Here is a 21,540-nt window from a genome sequence, read left to right on the forward strand (position 1 = left end):
ATGCATGGATGTAACGGGTGGGTGCCTAGCAAACTGCCAATGGAGCACGACAAAGGAGCTCATCCTGATTGATCGATCACACACCCTACCTCGGTCGCCGCTTGCAATCGATCGCTACGCTTCATGGCATGGCATGCATGACATGTATCATGTTACCACGGTTGGGTTGGTGTGTTAACTCTCTCGAGTCTTAGAGCATCTCCATCAGGCGCACAACAGCGCGGCGCGCTAAATAACTTTTTACAGCACCGGAAATAGCAACTTTTCATGCCGCAGAGCGTTGGCTTCAGCGGCCGCTGCAAAAAATTGCGCGTGCGCCGCTTCAGCAGAAGCGCTAAAAAATACAGTGCGCGATACACATACGTACGCAAAACCAAGATATTTCAATATAGATAGTTCATAGCATAGATAGATAAAACGATATATGGATAGTTCAACATAAATAGTTCAACAAGATAGTTCATCTACTCCGACTCTGACTACTACTCGTCGTCATCGTCGTCGTCCTCCTCCCCCCTACGACTCTGACTTGGTGATGTACTCCACCGACGTCGTAATGAAGGCGTTAGTATACCGGTCATTGTTGGAGTCCCAGGTCGACGCTTCTCCAAGATCGATATTGAAGAGCTCGGCCGTCGTCCGCGTACGCCTGTCCTCGCGGTAGGCGGCTCGCTCCGCCCTCTTCTCCGCTCTTCTTTACGCATAGAATTCGCGTTCGTTGACGACGTCCTGCGGAAAGCGTTGGCGCCACACCACCATGGCCTCCTCGTCCATCTCAGCGACACCGAGGCGGCGCTCCCGCCTCCGGTTGTCGCGATGGTCCTCGTCGGTGACAAGCAACGGGGAAGGCACAAGCTCCTACGCCTGCTCCCGCATCGCCACCTCGGAGAAATTCATCTCCCTACGAGGCCGCCGGAGGCACCACGCCGCCACGTCGTACGCGCAGGCGGCCTAGTGGGCGGTGTCGAACGTGCCGAGGCCAAGGCGCATCTCTGAGAGGATCGAGAAGAGGTGTCTAGAGGGGGGGGGGTGATTAGACACTAAGTGCCAAAAGTTGCAGTTTTTAATATTCTTAAGTTTAAGTGGAGTTTAAGAACAAGTTTAACAAACACAATACATATCAAGCAAGCATGCAATGAGTATATGAGCAGCGGAAAGTAAAGCATGCAACTTGCAAGAATGTAAGGAGAAGAGTTTGGAGTATTCAAACGCAATTGGAGACACGGATGTTTTTGCCGTGGTTCTGATAGGTGATGCTATCGTACATCCACGTTGATGGAGACTTCAACCCACGGAGGGTAATGGTTGCGCGAGTCCACGGAGGGCTCCACCCACGAAGGGTTCATGAAGAAGCAACATTGTCTATTCCATCACGGCCGTCGCCCACGAAGGACTTGCCTCACTAGCGGTAGATTTTCACGAAGTAGGCGATCTCCTTGCCCTTACAAACTCCTTGGTTCAACTCCACAATCTTGTTGGAGGCTCCCAAGTGACACCTAGCCAATCTAGGAGACACCACTCTCCAAGAAGTAACAAATGGTGTGTTGATGATGAACTCCTTGCTCTTGTGCTTCAAATGATAGTCTCCCTAACACTCAACTCTTTCTCACATGATTTGAATTTTGTGGAAAGAAGATTTGAGTGGAAAGCAACTTGGGAAGGCTAGAGATCAAGATTCATATGGTTGGAATGGAATATCTTGACCTCAACACAAGTGTAGGTGGTTCTCTCTCAGAAAATGTGTATTGAAAGTGTAGGTATCTTCTGATGGCTCTCTCCACGAATGAAGAGTGGGTGGAGGGGTAATATATAGCCTCCACACAAAATATAACCGTTACACACAATTTGCCAAACTCGGTGGGACCGAATGGTTATACTCGGTCGAACCGATTCAGCAAACCTAGTGACCGTTGGGATTTTCGGTGGGACCGACTGGATCAACTCGGTAGGACCGATGTGCTAGGGTCAGGGTAAATCCAAAACTCGGTTTGACCGATTACTCAAACTCGGTGGGACCGATTTGGGTAATAAGCGAAACAGAGAGTTGGCCAAGCAAACTCGGTGGGGCTGATTACATATCTCGGTGGGACCGAAAATATTGCAACAGGTAACAGAGAGTTTGCAAGCCCATCTCGGTGAGACCGAGATCCCATCGGTGTGACCGAACTGATTAGGGTTTCTGGCAGTGGCTATGTCAACTGAACTCGGTGGCTCCGGATAGAAAGAGTCGGTGGGGCCGAGTTGGATATTTGGTGTGGGGCATATTTGAAAGTGAGAAAGTGGTTGAGGGCTTTGGAGCATATCACTAAGCACTTTGACCAAGCAAGCCATTAAGCAACACCTCATCCCTTCTTAATAGTATTGGCTTTCCTATAGACTCAATGTGATCTTGGATCACTAAAATAGAAAATGCAGAGTCTTGATCTTGAAGCTTGAGCCAATCATTTGCCCTTAGCATCTTGAAGGGGTTCCACATCCTCTAGTCCATGCCACTCCATTGTTGAATTTATCTGAAACATACTAGGTAAAAGTGTTAGTCCAACAAGAGATATGTTGACATTAATTACCAAAACCACCAAGGGAGCACTTGTGCTTTCAATCTCGCCGGACCGGATCTCGGCGAAGAAGGTGCGGGAGGGACGCGCGTGGACGCCATGGTAGCCCGAAGTTCCCCGGTGGCGCGGCGGCGGCGAGGCGAGAAAGAGCGGAGAGACAAGGGGAAGAGAGCAGAGGCCGCGTGGTGAGGCGGGCAGCGGTGGGAGGGCGCTGGATTATAAAGCGCACCGGATGCCGCACGCCAAAACTAGCGCGCGCCCGACCGCTTTTTCCCGCGCGCCTGAATATCCCGCGCCCGCTGGAGTGTACGAAACGGCTCCACACGCGCTAAAACCCATGTTTAGAGCGCACGTGTATTTTACAACCACGGTTGAAGATGCTCTTAGCAATGGTATCGGCGCTTCACTATGTCAATTGCAGCGACACAAATGTATACTGATAACTGATTCATGCATGCATACAATGTAGTAAGCAATTCAAACTATTATAAAAAATAAATAGTGTTGTACTACCTTCATTCCTATTTACTCTGAGCATAATTTTTTGTTTTTGTGTATTTTTTTCCTTCCTATTTTGTTTTTGCCCGTCCACATTATTTTTTCAGAGAAAAGGCATAAAACCGACTTTATAAATAAAACATTAGACAGAGTAACACCCACATAACCACACCAACAAGAACAGTCATAGAAGGGCTAAGTTTAACCAACAATACAGCGCCAACAGTCCAAAAACAAAACGGCACACAGGCCGACAACCTAACAAGCCAAAACATAGTGGTAAGAGGACACCAGAGCCTCAAGAAGCGCCATGTTGTTGCACGAGGGAAGGGGCAGACGCAGGAGCTCTTGAAATCAGCTCTCCAAAGCATCACGGTCAGCTTCCTTAGTCAGTAAATTCCACTGTGATAGAAAGATCAATATTTTAAACAAGCACTCAGCCGGCCAGTTAGAAAAAATATGCTCAATAGTGAATTTATTTCTGATAATCCACATCGCCCAGTAAAACGCTGAGAACCCAAAAGCCGTTTCTTTTACCCCGACAAGCCAGAGACGAGAGGCCTAAGCTCGGCGAATGAGGATTGAGCCCAAGACACTCCCATCCTCTCACGAATACAAGACCAGGCCAGCTTAGCAAGAACACAGCCAAAACATATATGGTCCAAGTTTTCCAATGAACTACAGAGGGCACAACGGTCGGACCTAGGACTATTGCTTTTGCGAATCTGATTAGCCGCCGGCAGGCGGCCTCTAATGGCCTCCCACAAAAGGATTTTAATCTTGGGTGGCACCCAAGTTTCCCAGACAATCACTACTAGAAAAAGGTCTGTTAGTGTCACATCTATTTTGGACATTAATGATGCAGGTGCGCCACTATTATCATGCCACTAGTAACAAATACTAATGGCACACCTCTGGTGCGCCATTAGTATACCCGATAATAGTGTCGCATCTGGCCGTGCGCCATTACTATGCCTCCTAGGGCGCATATTTACCTTCACGTATACCCCCAAGTGCGCCATTACTATGCCCCGTAATGCGCCACTGGTATTTAGTCCTGGTGCTCCACTAATGCTCAACAAGGTGCGCCACTACTATAAATATTAGGATTTTTTTCTGATATTTGCACAGGTTACAAAATACATTACAACACAGAATATAAACAGCACAACATATAAACAACAGATTTATCGAATACAATAGAAGATTAGTCTCCGAATACAATTCATCATATTAGTCTCTGAATTCAAAATATCGAACAAAGTTAGAACATTACAAGTCTCGAGACCACGAGTAGCGAGTTTGTCGTCACATTACAAAGTCGATATCGATTATCTAAACTACCATCACATAGAAGAGAGCTGCGGTCACGATGAGCATCATCGCGATGAAACTGGTCTTCATCCAGTTCCTCCTCCGCTCCCTCCTCTCTCCCGCTAGATAGCGGGCGTATCTAGCTTCCGCCTCTGCCCTAGTGGAGTACCCTTTGTAACTGTTACCGTTGAAATGGCGAACCTGTCTCCGACACTCCTTCCAGTCGTCATAGACTCCGGGAACCTTACCCTTGTACACGACATACGACGGCATCTCTATGCACTAGACAAACAAAACGTTAGGATCGGAAGAGAAAAGCAACACATTAATAGCATGATTCATGGTCCTACTAATAAATAGCATCGATTACATATAAGTTGAACGACTGTCCAAACTAAAGAGACATACAAGTTTATTAAAGTTTAATTACAACATGAGCTAATCGATATTTCAGAACTACATAGCATCATTACTTTCGACTCTGACTCAGGAACCGGAGCGTGGATGAAGCCGCCGTCTTTCGTGATGGTCATGAAATCGCGATCGTTGTCAGCCTGCATTTGTAGCGTTGTTTCTATTTCACTGTTGGACGGTTGATATTTGAGATAGAACTGCCCCGAGGTACGAAGGACATCTTGATGGATGATTTCCGCAAACTCCGACTGGATGCGAAAGAATTCTTGTCTGAGGTCCGAGTCCTGGATTGCCGACAAGCGTGCGGCCCAATCTTTGAGTCTATTTAGTAGCAGAAGGTGATTATGGTCCCGTACGATCGCCCGCATGTGATGGAGGAAGTAGTAGGCATCCTTCTGACTGCCAGGCGGCTGCTTGACGCAGGGGAACGTCGTTACGTGGGTGAACACGTGCTTGCCGTACCTAAAAATTGGCCTCCTGAAGGTGCCTCCAGATTTGGCGTAGCCGGGGAGAACATCATCAAGAACTTTCTTAATATTTGTGTAGTCTTTCTTCAATTGAAGGTCCGAATCGAAATACGTGGCCATGGAATAATTTAGGCTTAAGAGGATGAGTGTGCAACATGTGTCACTGCACAAAACACGGAATGTTAGAAAAAATAGAATGATCGAAATCTAAGAAATCATATATTATGGGGCGGTGAGGGGATGACTTACTCAGGAAAGTAAGGCACGAGGAAGTTATCCTTATCTGGGTTCGCCAGAATGACGCTTTCGAGGTATGAACTCGCGACTTGCTGGTCCCCAGCGCTGCCCAAGATCTTGGCATGCATGTAGGAGGGGTCGACTATCACGATGTCTGGGGTCTTGTCTCTAATGATCCGCATCTCCATACTGAGCGAAAATAGCCAAATGAAGGTGTAGTGCAGCGGATGAAGGTTAAACATAGCGAAGATGTCATCAAACCGCAGGACGATCATACCCCCGATGGTGCTATCGACAAAGCCCTTGCCCTCTGGCACCTTGGCCACGAAAACCGGGTATGCCACATCATTCTCGGAGAGACGCCGCTTCTCCAAAGAAATAACACTGTCATGCAGACTCCGCATAGCACCGGTTGCAGCATTGAGCAGATTAGTCGGTAGCATCGGCCTACCCGCCACATGCACCCTCCTCGAGATATCCTTAGGTGAAGGTGGTCGTCCTAAGCACGGATCATACTCGGTGCCGGCTGGCTCGCACCCTTGTTATTCTTTCTTTTCCGTCCCTTCTGCTTCTTCTGCTATAATGGGATCGAGTTCTGCTTAGAGGCCACCTTCTTGAGTGTGTTGGGGCTGATAATATTTCGCACCTCGGCTATCTGAGGCTCGGTGAAGGTGGCAGCTGGAGGCGTCTCCTGAGAACTGAACGCCAGACGACGCCTATTGAAATTGGGTTTCTCCGCGGTACCAGTTAGATCGCGATCTTCTTTTGCAGGGTTGGGTTCTTGAAAAGGAGGCCCCAAGAATTCGTCACCGTACCCATGTTCGTTGAAGTACTTATCGACCCTGGTAAATGTACCGTCGTCGTCGTCCAGATCATGTGCCATATGCATGTCCGGATCAGCGGACGGCGATAGCGTTGCGGCGGTCTTGCCATGGCTTGGCGACGGCACGACTGGCGGTGTTGTCTGTGGGGTGGTGTCTCCCGCCCCCAAACGAATCTGACTCTTCGGCCAAAGCATGGACCATCTTATGCAGGCGCTGAGGGTCATCACATCATCTTCGTCGGCCCCAGGGGGTCGATACGGAGGTAACAAGTCGTCGCAGCCCCATAACACCCAAACTAGTTGAATGCTATACACGATGGGTGGCATCGGATTACCGTGGAACAGGCGGTTGCCCGGTTGAACTATTCTGGCCTTGGCGACATCAATCAACTCGCCGCCCACGAAGTGCAGGAGAGTGCATGGAACATCGGCGGCGCCCTGCGAAAACATGCAGGGAATCAGGGATGCCCAGTCAAAGGCAAGGAGATGAAGTCATCGGCCGAGAGGCTTAGTTACCGTGATGGCATTGAGCTCGGCTAATGTCGAGGCACCGCCAACGGCGGGCGTCCAAGTGACGGAGGGGCCGCTTGCTGCCGAGGTGCCGGCCGGCGTATTCTTCCCACACCCGGGTGCATTAAGCTCCAATGCCAGCGCCGACGCCGGAGACACCAATGCCGCCTCCGCCGGAGACACCAATGGTGCCGCCGGCGCGTTGTGCGAGTTGCTGCCCGTGAAGCTGGGAATCGGGGGCGGCCCCTGTTGGTCGGATGCAATCCACGCCTGCAGCCCCTCAAGCAAGGTAGGCATAATGGCGGTGATCGTCGCTCCCAGTTGGTCTCGCACTTGCTCTTCGACTATCTCCGGAATCTGCGCCACTTGTGCCTTGAGTTCTTGAACCTCGCGCTCCTGGCTTTCTGAGCTGGTCTTTCTCTCCTTTGGCCCAACGTTATAGTATTTCGACCATTTCGTGGACAAGCCTTTGCCGGCCACACGACCAGCTGACGACGGCTTACTGAACTTATCCTTATGTTTCATTACGTTCAACACCCTATTTAAAGTGGTGTCCCAAGGGGAGCTCTGAGACGACCCCGCGCTACCGCTTTCGGTTTCCTGCGGAAGGAACATGAACCATTTAGAAATTTGGCTTCATTAATTAGAATGCAACCATATGGAGCTAATTATGCGGGGGTGTATTCCTTACCAAAGCAAGCTCAAGCGCCTTGGTCTTCAGATCCGTGGTAAGCTCCTTTGTTACCGGGTCCACCTTTTACCGGGCCCTGACATAGTTCCTGGTCTGCTTATCACGGTATTTATCGAAGAGGGGCGGTAGGCCTTGCCCGGCACGCTCCGCATCCTCCTTGTCCCATATAGGTTCCTCCACTCTGTAACCGCCGAGACCGAGTTTGTGGACCCCTAAGTTCAAGTCCCGCATATCTTTCCCCCACTGACTTGATTCACGGTTGCGTTGCTCTCGCACTTGATCTTGAACTCCAGGTAGTCAGCTTCGCTGATCGAAGGATTTGTCTCCTTGATCTTCTCATAACTATCACCTCTTAGAATCCTTCTCTTCACCGAGGCTCTCTAAATAGCCAGGGTCATGCTCATCTTCGTGAGGGCGGCACTGTTCACTTTATTCCCTGAGAGGCATGTGTTTGCGAAGTCACCGGGGAACTTTTATCGTTCGTGCAGCTTCGTGAAGAGGAGGTTGCGCAAATTCCCTCAGTCACGATGCCTTAGGTTCTCGGTGTTTATCGAGACAGTGCTCCAAAGAATGCACCCGAGTTGTCCCGCGTACCCACTGACTAATTCTTTGGGCGTCGTTGGATGCCCACTGGAGGACACTTTAGTAAATTCCTCCTTGACGGTGCCGAGCATGTTCGGGCGCCGGTCCTTCCATTGCTTCTTCGGTTGGCTGCCATCTGTGCGTGCGCTGCCATCATCAGTGGTGGCATCCTCGGTGGCACCATCAGTGGTGTCATCCCCGACGCCACTAGGGGTTGTGTAGTCGGGATCGGTGTCTTCTGCGACGTCCTCATAGCGGTGAGGTTCTTCCTCCATCTCCTGGGACAGCTCCTAGAATGCCTTGCCCGAACCGCCGACCTCATCGTTGTGGGCCATGTTCGCTCTAAATAGGAAAAAAGTTTGGTTAAAACGTTGGTTATTGTCAAGGAACAAGATCTCTAAGTTGACCAAATAACATAATTCTCGAGGAATGTCGCCAAAAAGTTGGTTATTGTCAAGGAACAATTGAGAGATGTTTGTGATATTGCCTAGGTGTTTTGGGATGGAACCTGTTAGTGTGTTGTTGCTAAGGTCCAAGTCCACGTTCTCAAGGTAACCTAGTTCTTGAGGGATGTGTCCAGAAAGTTGGTTGCTGCAAAGATACAATGCTGTGAGTTTAGTCGGTCGTATGGTGGTGTAATTAACTTGTTTTAATACTGGCCAGTCATGTGGAGTATACTAGCTCACTAGGTGCCCCTAAAGATACCTCGGCCGTATCATTTGATTAATTAGTAAGTAAGCAATTGATCTAGCTAGCATTGCCATGCCATGCATCCACCTTTACCAAGTGGAAGCAACTGATATGATATAGATACAGATAGATGCCGACAATTAGTTATTGTTATCATCTAAGATAATTTAATCAGGGCAGTGGTAGTGGATTTGGCAGGCAACTGATATGGCAAGTGGCAAGCAAGGGTGTCTGAGTGTGTCTCCTCTCACTATCAGTTAGCACTACTCAATCTCCCCTTCTTGTCTCCTCTCACTATCTCTCTCACACACATGGCACGCAAGGGTGTCTGAGTGTGTGAAAAAATACTAAACTAATCCAACCACTAAAGCACTAGATCACTACTATTGTATAATCTTTTTATAGCTTTGTATATATGTATGACTCCAATGGGTGCAGCTGCCATGCATCCCTCTCCTATCATTTAATCATGATTAGCCCATCATTTTGACCAGAGATTAGTTTTGGTTAATTAATTAACTAGTGTGTGCCATAGCATAGCACAAATCTCCATCTAGCTAGTAGGAGTAGCTTTCCAAGACCAGAAAGTTGGTTGATGTCAAGATACATGTTGATTAATTTTTGTTTCGGTTGAGAATCGGGAACCTTCTAGGTCAAGAAAATTGGGCATGACCTTTGCTAATTTTCTTGACCTAGGAGTGCCCCATTCTCAACCGAAACGGAAATTAATCAACATTTCAGGAGAAAGGGGTATGAACAAGCAGATTTTACTCCAGAGAGTTGTTGCAGGTGCGTATGAACTGCAGCATCTCAAAGCAGATAAAATTGCCAGAACTGAATGCTCTACTTCTTCTCATACCCTCCAAAGAACATTAACCAGCAGCAATAGATAACAACACAACATCAGTAGAATAACAACAACAGCAGTAGCAAGAAAAAGAAGCGGTACTACAACCAGAATGTTAACCAAGGAAGCTAGTGAGTCTCTCATTATTATTTTGCATAGTAATAATCCCGAATGGCTGATGACCTGACAATGAGCCTGCACTAATATATATGGTAGTGCCTGATGCCACCCTCCCCGGGGCAAAATGAGGTGGCACCATCTGGAAGAGCTCGGATTACGGCTATCGCTTTTAATTTTCAAAAAGAAAGAAGTTCAGAGTTTGCAGTTTTCTGTGTCATTTATGCAAACCAACATCACTAGTGCAGGTTGCCTTTTGGTTTTGGTGCCAGCTAAAGGAGGATATGGAGGTAAGCAAGGTCACCAAATAATTTGGGGATTAAACCCGTGTGACATGAAGACCCAATGAGAGGTCAAACAAACAGTAAATCAGAGCCAGCAAGAATAGTTAACAGTAGACTTGCTGTTCTTATGGATCCAGGCTGTAAGCTTGAGAAAACAGAAGGCCAAGGGCATCCAACTACCTACTATGAGCATTTTTTATTTACATTGTGCAGATTCATGATTTTGATACGCACATGATTCTGATATGCACATCAACTACCTACCTACAATGGCAGATTCATTGTGAGCAGTGCTTCCTCTTATGCAAATTACCAATTTTGAAGACCGTGCTATAATGAAACCAAGAGCCCATGCTTGCTTCTAGGACATAGTAAAAAAATAGCATTTTGGTTCATGCAACATATACTACAGTTCTTTTTCAAATTTACAGTAGCAGTAGTAGTACTAGTGGGTGTTGAAAAACCATTGTAAGTTTCAATGCACAATATCATCAAGTAAATGAAATGGTACTGAAACATGGCCATTTCTAGCTTTCTTTCTCTCATTTACCTGTAGCTTAAGGCCAGCAGCAACAAGCAACAAAAGCAAGCAAAACCACCAAGCAACAAGCAAAGATCGATGACTCCTCACCTTGCCGTTGGTGACGGGGTTGGACGGATGGAGCAGGCCGGCTAGGAGGCGAGAGGAAGTCAATGGCGGTCAGCGGTCGAGGAAGAAGTAGTCCGTGGTCCAGAGGAGACTGGAGCTGCTCGGAGAGGAGGATGACCGCGACTGACAAAACTGAGAAAGGTTCAAGGCGTCCCTGCACGCCGGCACCAGGAATCACCATCCAATCCATTAAAGGGGGGAGAAGGCAATAGCAAGAATGGAGCTAAGGATCTATCCAACCCAAGTTAACCAAGAATCAAGAAGAGACGGGGAAGGTGGGAGATAGCTTACGGGCTGACGCCTATGGACTGTGGAGGATCTGACGGCGAGGAGTGAGATCCCGTCGACCTTGACGGTTGTCCAGGATGAGGCGATGACGGCGAGGCTTTCAGGGCTCTGCTCGCTACTGGGCCGGGGAGGGCAAGGGGAAGCCTGAGGGGGCAAGTGGGGAGGGGGGCCCGAGGAGGCAGGGCGGCGGCGGTGGAGCGGGCGCGGGCGGACGTCGGCGGTGGAGAGGACGGGTGTGCGGCGAGGTGGATCTGGTGAGGGAGGGTTAGCGAGATGGATAGCACACACACACACATGTGGTGTATGGCACTTCATCGTCGTCGTCATGTTCCATCTTCGGGTCGCCGTACTTATCGAAGTCTTGCTCATTGGCGACTCCATCCATTCCGATGATCTTCCTTTTGCCTCTCCTAACGACAACGCGACTGGGCTTTGACGGGTCGGCAATGAAGAAGCATTGGTCCACTTGGGAAGCCAGTACCCACGGCTCATTTTTTGCGGTGAGTTTGCACCCGCGGTCTTGGATTTGGCTTCGGGTATAACCATGGTGGTGAAATACCGGTCTTATTTTAGGACGCTCTTGGACCATCTGACATGGAACATCGGGACCTTCTCTCCAGCGTAGCTCAGCTCCCAGATCTCCTAGATCCTTCCGTAGTATCTGTCCTTGTCGTTACCGTGTAGGATTCCATCGTTACCCCAGAGTTCTGATAACCATCGCTCTTCATGTCCTTGCCTCGGTGTAGAATGTGTAGCCGTTGATATCATACGCCTCATAGGTCATCAGGTAGTGCTCGGCGCCCTGTGACAAGGCGAATATGAGTTTTTCTTCTGCGGAAGAATCCTCATGTAAAGGGTACGACAGAAGCTTCTCCTTGAACCAACGCGTGAAACATGAGTTGTGCTCTTTGATTATATCTCCGTTCATCCTCTGTTGGCCTCGGTCATTGTACATCTTCTCAATAAAGGTTTTGTGCTCTACCACCCAAGGATCGACCACGTCTATGTGTTGTAGCACGACTAGGTTTGCTCTTTCAAAGTCGGCGAGTCGACCCTCGAAGTCGACATGCATTTCGCGGCAACCCTCGTGGTGACCCCATCCAGCGAGCCTGCCGAGGTGCCTGTTGACGGGCAGACCAACGGGGTTCTCGATGCCTAGATAATTCGTGCAGTAGGAGATGCACTCTTCGGTCAGAAAGCCCCTGGCTATGCTTCCCTCTGGACGTGACATGTTGCGAACGTATCCTTTGATGACACCATTCATCCTTTCGAACGTCATCATGCTGTGCAGGAACGTCGACCCGAGTTGGATGATATCCTCCACGATATGGACCAGCAGATGCACCATAACGTCGAAGAATGCGGGCGGGAAGTACATCTCAAGCTCGCATAGTATCACCACGATCTCTTCGTGTAGCCTTTTGAGTTGCCTCACGCCAACCGACTTCCGAGAGATGACGTCGAAAAAGTTGCATAGGCCAAATAGCGTTTCACGGATGTGCGCGTCCATGATCCCACAGATTGCAACTGGAAGTATCTGCGTCATCAGCACGTGACAGTCGTGAGACTGCATCCCGCTGAACTTCTGCTTCGCTGAGTCTAGGTATCTTCTTATCTTCCCCGCGTAACCGTAAGGAAGTTTTACTCCTACGAGGCAGGTGAAAAACTGCTCGATCTCCTCCTGACTTAGAGTGAAGCACGCGGGAGGGCAGTCATTTCCGATCTTCTTGGCCTTTTTGCCTTTGCAATGACTTTTCGTGTCCTTCGCCTCATCATCATCATCATCATCATCATTAGCGTGAAGCTCCTCCTTGATGCCCATTGATTTCAAGTCTGCCCTTGCTTTCGGCCCATCTTTGGTCCTCTCTGGCATGTTGAGCAGGCTACCAAGCAGACTCTCGCACACGTTCTTCATGATATGGATGACATCAAGGCTGTGAGGCACACGGAGGATCTTCCAGTACGGCAAGTCCCAGAAAACAGACCTCGTTTTCCATACCTTCAGCAGCGGCTCTGGCGCCTTTCGCTTCTTTCCCGGCTCTGGCGCCTTTCGCTTCTTTCCTGGCGGTGGGCACTCTTTCCTATTTTTCAGCAGCTTGTCTATTTCCTCGTCGCTCCTCGTACGCGGGCGTCTTCGGGGTTCGGTTTCACCATCAAACAGATCCTTGCGTTTTCTCCATGAGTCATCGTCATGAAGCCACCTTCGATGTCCCATGAACACGGTTTTCGAAGACCCGAGAACTCTATCTAGCTGGCGATACGTTGTGTCATCCATGCACCTGACGCATGCAGAAAATCTGTGGACCACCTGCCCCGCGACATATCCTTAACCGAGATAGTCGTGCACCGTTGTGAGCACTGCGGCTCTCATAGGGAAATATTATTTCTCTGCGGCGTCCCACGTATTGGCTGGCACTTTCCACAACGTGTCTAGCTCCTCTTTCGGCAGCCCAGATACAGATTGATGTCGTTCCCTAGTTGTTTCAGCCCTTCAATTAGCATACTCATGTGAATGTACTTCCTCTTCATGCACAACTAGGGGGAAGGTTGTACATCCACATAAACACAGGCCAGGTGCTATGTGTGCTTCTCTAGCAGCCAAACGGATTGACTCCATTGGTGCTCGCACCCGGCACGATGTTCCTTGGATCGTCCCCAAATTCTGGGTGTTCGAAGTTGAACGCTTGCCACTGGCTCGCATCCTTAGGGTGACTCAGCATCTTGTCTTTTTTATTTATCTCCGAATCATTTCCGTCATCTTCTCACTTCTTCTTCTCCCTATCTGCGTGCCAACGCAAGAGCTTTGCTAGCTTAGGGTCCATGAAATACCGCTGCAGACGAGGAGTGATTGGAAGGTACCACACCACTTTTCGAGGAGCTTTCTTCCTCTTCTTGTATCGAGTGACGCCGCACACCGGACATATGGTAGACTCCGCATGCTCGTCCTGATAAATGATGCAATTGTTCATGCACACATGGTATTTCACGTGCGGTAAATCCAGAGGACATATGATTTTTTTCGCCTCCTCGAAACTGGTCGAGCACTTGTTCCCCTTGGGAAGACGTTCGTGCCAGAATGACATGTTCTCGTCGAAGCATGCGTCAGTCATTTTGTGTTTTACCTTCATCTCCAGAGCCATGAGCATTACTTTCAGGCGGGTATCCTCGGGCCTGCATCCTTCATACAATGGAGTAACCGCGTCTATATCCAGTTGATCCAGCTTGGCTTTCTCTCGGGTGGCAGCTCTTGCGTTATCCGTCTACTTGAGAAGCAGCTCTTGAATATGAGGGTCTTGCACCCAGCCCATCGATGGTCCATCGTTGTCTGCTCCGGCATCTTCATCTTCATGATCATGCCCTCCATATTGATCTTCCTCATCATCATGTCCAGCATATTCTACATGATGACTGTGTACGGCATCTACTTCGTGATCATGTCCTGGAGATTCTTCGTCTTCTCGCCCGCCCTCGCCGCGGTTGTCTTGCTGCCCTTCCTCATTTCTTGCCCGGCCCCCATGGACGACTTCATAGTCATCTTCATCACCTTGCCACCAATAGCCATCCATGAAACCACGCAAGAGCAGGTGGTCCCGCACCTGTATGGAATTTGGGTCCATAAGGCTCTTTAGCTTGCATCTTCGACACGGACATCTTATCTCCGTCTCGTTCTTTTGAAGCATCTCGGCCTTCGCGGAGCTCAAAAACCTACTCATGATGCCTTCGATCATTGTGCGGACAATGGTCGCCTGCGGGGTAGAGCAAAATGATATTTTAGAACCAAAAAAAATTTGGCATGACTTTGCCTAAAAATAGGACCAAAAATAATGCATAGTTCCAAATTCTCACCGAAACGGAAATGAATCAACATTCCGACAAAATATTGGCAACTATCGCATTTCAAATACCGGTACCTACAAACACAAACATATGCAACACCACAAACATACGTAGATCTAGGCCATAAAAAGTGTGTACGTTGTTGGAGGGACAAAAAAGTAGATCTAGAACATAAAGAAAGCTTTCCCCTTACTTACCTATCAAAAAAGAAAATTTAACCACTTAATTTGGGTGAATCTATGGTGCAAATGAGGTGAGGAGGAGGAGGCAGCCGAGACCAAGCTTGGTAGAGGTGGAGAGAATGAAATGGGGAAAGTGATTGTGGTAGGTGGCTATCCAAAATATCTAGCTGCTCCCAGGTTACCAATGGCGCACCACCTAAAAATGCGCCATTAGTAACCAGGGTTACTAATGGCGCACCTGGTGTGTGGTGCGCCATTACTAGTTTTGAAAAAAATAATAAAAAAACATGTTAGTAGTGGCACACCAGTGGATAGTGCGCCATTAACTAGTACTGGCGCACTATCCACTGGTGCGCCACTGCTAACAATTGGCGCACCACACACATGGTGCACTACTAGGGAAAACGTTATACACAGAACTTTAGCAGTAGCGCTTATTAAAAGAGCACGCTACTGATAGATAGCAGCAGCGCGCTGCAGATGGACATATATCAGTAGCGCATCTCACCGAAAACTCACTACTACTAAAAGTCCAATCACTTAGCCGATGGGCTACACATAGTAGTAGCGATCTTCCAAAAACCGCGCTACCGCTAATAAACTTATAGCAGCACATTTATGTGTAAATCGGTACTGCTAACGAAAAGAAAATGAAATGAAAAACGAATAGAGAAGTAAATGAAAGTGACAGAAATAGAAAAAGGAGAAAGGAAAAAATATAAAATGTAAAGAAAAAAATGAAAAAGGGAAAAAATGATGAAGACGTAGCAGTAGCGTGCTCTCTGAAACGCGCTATAGCTAACTTAGCTATAGCGCGTTTTCTGTAACGCGCTACCGTTACTTTTGACTTAAGCAAAAACGGTTTCCCCCCAGCGACCACTTCTCCCCCAAATCGATCCCTCGCTTCGCCGCCGTCTCCCCCACTTCGCCGTCGCCCCCACTTCGCCGCCGTCTCCTGCCAGCATCGACGCCGCGCTCATGCTCACGGCCGCCGCCCGAGGCCGCCCAGCCTCACCGCCGCCGCCTCTCGGGCCGCCCTCGACCTCACCTTCGCCTCCCTCGACCTCACCGCCGCCGCCGCCGCCCTCGACCTCACCGCCCCCGAGCCCGCCAAGACTGCCGCGTCCCGATCTTGAGCCCGCCCACCCCGCCCCTACCTCCGTCGCCAAGCACCTCCCCGCCATCGTCTCTCCCCTCTCTGTAAGCCCCCCAACCCATCCTTTTTAGTTAATAGATGTTAATATTAAGTAGTAGATAATGTTGATGTTTCTTAGTTAGGGTAATAATAGACGATGTTAAGTAGTAGATAATGTAGATGTTAATTAGTTCAGTAAGGTTTAGTTTTTGAATTGAGTTTGTTTAACTAGATGTTAATTAGGGCAGTAGGGTTTAGTTTAGAGTAAAGTTTAGTTCAGTAGTTAACTAAATATAATCTATATTTGGTTTTGAATTGAGTTTGAGAGAGCATGTATGATTTGTGTAGATTTTCTTGAAGTGTCAAACGCTATAGGACATGCAAATTTGAAGTGGTTAGGATATATGCAAATTCCTCAATTGTGTTTGCCCATGTTTCGATTGTGCCCAAGTGGCCTTTTGTTGTTTCCAGGGAATGAAGCTGAGTGGCCTATGTTTTTCCGGAGTGTTGATTCATTTCCATTATGGCAAATTTCAGGTTCTTGATTTGTCCACTTTTTAGCAAAGGTCATGCCGAAATTTTCCGTGAATTTCGGCATGACTTGTGCTACAAACTAGGACATATCGAGTGCCCGGGATTTGCCGCACCAGGAAGGAGTCAATGTTCCTACAAAACATAGGCCTTTTGTATGTCATTATTCATTTTATTAGGTCTAGAATTAATTTACTAGATTTAATCGTAGGAAACATGGCTAGCAACGGTGAAGGACAGGGTTCTGGTGATTGCGACGACGTCTACCGGGTGGCAGACGAATTTTTTATCCTTGCCGACGATCAACCGGTGGCATCGGGGACTGAGACCAACACGCAGACCGGTGTTGAGACTGAGACTGGCGCTGAGACTCAGACCGGCATCGAGAACGACGTTGAGACTGAGACCGGTGCTGAGACTGAGACCGGCGCTGAGACTCAGACTGGCATCGAGACCGGCGCTGAGACTGAGACCGGCGCTGCCTCAGGGAGCAGAGCCGGTGTAGAACTGAAAGCAAAGAGGCGACGGCTTCCTAACAAACTCAAGACTACTAGACTGGTGGTCACGGAGGTGGACGACGGCAATTTTGATCCAAAGGCGCCCGAGGAAGCGCGTCGATCTTACGGCAATCAAATAGGCCGCATCGTACGGACAACTGTCACCATCAACGATGAGAAACTACCGAATATAGAAAATATGAGGAGCTCCCTCCTAAAGAAGTTTCACCAGATAATCTTGTTCCCGGGCCGGAATGAGAAGGATTATGAAGATCCAGATGAGGACCCGGCAATGAAGAAGATAAACAAACACGCCATGACCAAGTTTAGCAATGCGTTGGCCGCCTGGAAAAATCGAGTGAAAGCAAAGATCATCGACAAGAAGGAACCCTACTCCGAGATTGTAAAGGATAATCCGACAATCACGGAAGAGCAGTTTCAAAATTCAAGGAGGCTTGCGAGGCCGAAGCTGCCAAAAAAAGTCTCAGTACATGAAGGGGCTTCAAGAGAGGAACATTGGGAGCCACCACCTCGGAAGTCGTGGTTACGGCGGAAAGAGGTCCAAATGGGCCAAGGAGGACGCGGAAGCCGCGAGTTTTGGCGTCCCAGACCCCTTGGCGGATTTCATCGTCCCGCAGGAGCATGACGTCCTCAGGGCCCGACACCGTTGGGACCCAGTGAAGAAGGTCTACGAGACAAACCGGTCATTACGGAGTTCATGAGACTGCTGGTAATGTTAGTTTCTGATCAATTCGACTGCACACGTTAGTCATATTTGTAAATGATCCTTGTGCCTTTTGCAGAGAGAGCAGCATCAGATTGCGGCCGAAAGCGACTCGCCGTCTGAGGCATTGGCGAGGCCCAAGTGGGACACTCCATTCAACCGGGTGTTGAGCATATTGAAACGACAACCGGTGGATACTCGACCGTCGTATGGACGCGTGCACGGTCTCGGAGACGGCGCCACGTGGAAGAAGTACTACCGTGAGACCAGGGAGGAGAGAAAGGAAAGACGGAGGTTAACTGAAGAAAACATCGACAAGAAGGTTGAGATTGTGGTTGAGAAGAAATCATCTCAGACAGTCGCAACAGCGGTAGCTGCCGCAAAACAGGTGGTTGCAGATTTGTCTACTTCCTTGGTGACGGGCGTTATCACTTGGACAAGGAAAAATCCAGAAAAAAATGCAGAGGACTTTCCCCTTGCCGACTTCTTGGGGAGCAGCTCGACTAGCATTGCACCAGCACCTGCTCCCGCACCGGCTCCCGCACCTGCTCCCGCACCGGACGTGCTCGGTGGTGCTTCGTCTTTGGCTGAGCTCGACGCCCTCACTGTATCTGTCACACCGGCCCCCTTCAATATAAATGTATAATCTCCCGTTTTTGTTGCCTTTCGGATGTCTCATGTCGCAGACTTTTCTTTGCAGGCCGACGAAATCCTGTGCACCATATTGTACACCATCGGCGACCAGAAGGTGGACGTGGGGAAGGCGATGATAATGAAGCCGAAGGAACCATCGTTCCACAGCCGGCCGATCCCCCCGAACATCTTCAAGGTTTCCGTGGCCAGTGTCAAACCAGGCCACGAGAATTTGCCTCCTCCAATACTAGCGGGGGATGACGACAAGACACCACGGCGGCTTGGTGATTGTTGCAATGGGTGGGTCCTGTTGTGGACAAAGAGTCTGCTTCGTCTGGAGGCGGCCGGGAGCACACCCACGAGCACGCAGCCTCAACAAGGTATGAACATCAACACCCACCTACCCAATTAGCGTCGGGTGTCGGGTTGGGTGATAGCGTACGGGGTAAGGAGGAGGCTCCATTAGTCGCTGATGACATCACCATGGATGAGGATGAGGACGACGATGGCGCTGAACAGTATGTCTATACTGGTGCCTCCTCAGGGTTTGAGCGTCATGAGTCGGTGCCTAAATTGCCGTCTCAACGTATTATGGACGACCTTCTGGTAGTAAAGAAGTCTAGGAAGAGAGCGAGGAAAGGAAAAAAGCTAATTCTATGATCCAGCCGCCTCAGCAGCATCGGCTTCAGGACCATATAGATATCCCCGATGTCACATCCCTAGGTCTGGTATGACCTAGGCTAGCCCTTCATTTGTGCATCATGTTTAAATTCCATTTAAATTTGAAATGGGGATTTGTGAAACCCTCAGAATCATTTCTAGAAATAATCGAGATAAAAATTGCTCCAAAAAGGTCCAAGAAAATGTACATGTTACTCTCTGAAAATATTGGTCAGAGGTAAAAATCAAACCAATATTTTTAGGAGCTCATAAATATTTATTTTGGACATTTGGAATTAATCCAGTAATTATTTGCGTTGGATAAATATTTATATATATAATAATATTGTCCAATAATTCTGAATTTTGGTGAGGAGCTTTGGATTAATCCCTTAGGTCCCTGCAAAATTTGATAGAATTAAATAAGTTCATTTAGTATTTTACTAAATCAGGAAACAAATGACAGAAAATAGAAAAAAGAAACAAAAGGGAAAAACCTCACCTGGCTTACCTGGCCCAGGAGAGAAGCCGGCCCAGCTGGCTGGCCAGCCCAGCAGCCTCCCCCTGTCGTCTTCCTCCTCTGCCAGGAGGACGAGGGCGTGTGCCCGGCGCCTGCGGCCACACGCCGTGGCCACCTCCTGCTTCCGCCGACGCGGGAGAGGCTCCTCGAGCCGCCACGCACTACCCCGACCTCCTTCACTCTCTCCCCTTGCCCTCCCCTTTCCTTTGTCTCTCTCCCTCGCTCTCCCCCTCACGCGCCTGAGCAAGCCACCGTGAGCCGCTGCGCCCACCGCCGTCGCCTTGCCTCCTCGAGCTGTCTAGAGCCTCCGCCACCTCTCGTTTCACCTCTGCACCGAAGGAAGGAAGCACATAGGCCCCGGGCAGCCGCCATCATCATCGTCTTCAAGCTTCGGCTCCCGCGCCTTTCTTCATCGATCCGGCCACTCCGGCGCGTCCCCGAGCCCTCTTACCATCCCTGCAGCTCCGCGGTGAGCCGTTGACCCGGTTCCCCCTTGCCCCGTCGTCCCTCGCATTCTCTAGCGCTAGCGCTGCCGTGACCGAAGCTCACCGCCGCACAGCCATGTCGCCGTCGTCGTCTCGGCCCGCCTCCGCCCAAACCGAGCACCCCATCGTGCTCCTAGTGCCACGAGGGTGCCGCGGAACCCCTTGCGTGGCCTACCCGTGCCCCGCAGCCCGCTTTCGCCTGGAGCCGAACTCCGGCCGCCGCCGCGAGCCTCGCTCCGACGAGCTCCGGCCACCCCTCCTCCTCCTACCTACCCCACTGGATGCGCGAGAGCACGGGCTACGCCCCGGTGCTCCCAGCCGCCGCCCCTGTGCCCTGCAGCGTGGACACCGCCGCTTCCAGAGGTCGTCGGCGACGACCTCGCCAGCCTGACGTGCGGGCCCGACCTGCCAGGTGATTAGCTTAAGGCTAATCACCATTTTTGCTAACCCCTTGACACTGACAGTGGGCCCCAGAGCCACTAATCTAAATTAGATTAGGAATAACTCCTCTGTTAACTAACTAAGTCACTGACGTGTGGACCCCACACGTCAGGTTTGACCTGGTCAGCTCCGTTGACCTACTAATGCAGGCATGACGCAATGCTGACACAATATTTCATTTTCTGGTTTAAGTTAATCAGGAAATTCCAGAATATATTCAAAACTTCAAAAATTCATAGAAATTCAACCGTAGCTCAGATTGAAATAATTTATATATGAAAAATTATCAGAAAAATTCAATCTATCCATCTGTACCACTTTCATGCATGTTCAATCAACTTATACCACTGTATAAGTGAAAACATGATAATGACATTTTAAATGCTAAATATGGAGTGCGTATGAACCCTTGGTCCATATGGACTTCATTTAAATGGTTGCTAGATGCATTATTGCAATCATAACATCATTACCATGTTCATGCATCATAATGTTGCATATGCTTGTGTTTTGATTTCCGACACCGTTCCTTCTCGATAGGTCCTGCTCCGGAGAGTGTTCGAGAGTACCTGTCTGAGGAGCAGTGCCCCCCTGTTGATCTACCAGGCAAGAAACCCCCCTTGTTCATTCCGATACAATCCTACTCTCTCGCTCCTGCTCTCATTTATTGCATTAGGACAACAACGATTCAACTGCTACTTTATGCTGCGGTAGTTGAACCCATTCCTCTGCATGACCTGTCATTGCCAAAATAAATAGTTAAAACCCACTAGCATGTGTAGGAGTTGCTTGAGCCATGTTGTGTTCTTGCCATGCATGCCTGCTATTGCTTAGAGTATGTCAGGTCTGATTCATTGGGAATGGATTAGAGTACAGTGCTATGTTCTGATGTTGAGAGTTAAGCGTGTGAACACGATTTGGTAAAGGTA

The 21,540-nt window shown here is 49.2% G+C and overlaps 1 pseudogene; it reads right to left on the reverse strand.

The window, feature by feature from the left end:
* Window positions 1-516: 516 nt before the first annotated feature.
* The window catches only part of LOC147976389 (uncharacterized), a 29,381-nt pseudogene continuing 8,357 nt past the window's right edge, over window positions 517-21,540 (reverse strand).

Source organism: Triticum urartu, chromosome 4A (assembly GCF_056163025.1).
Source record: "Triticum urartu cultivar PI428250 chromosome 4A, HENAU_Tu73, whole genome shotgun sequence".
NCBI classification, from domain to species: Eukaryota; Viridiplantae; Streptophyta; class Magnoliopsida; order Poales; family Poaceae; genus Triticum; species Triticum urartu.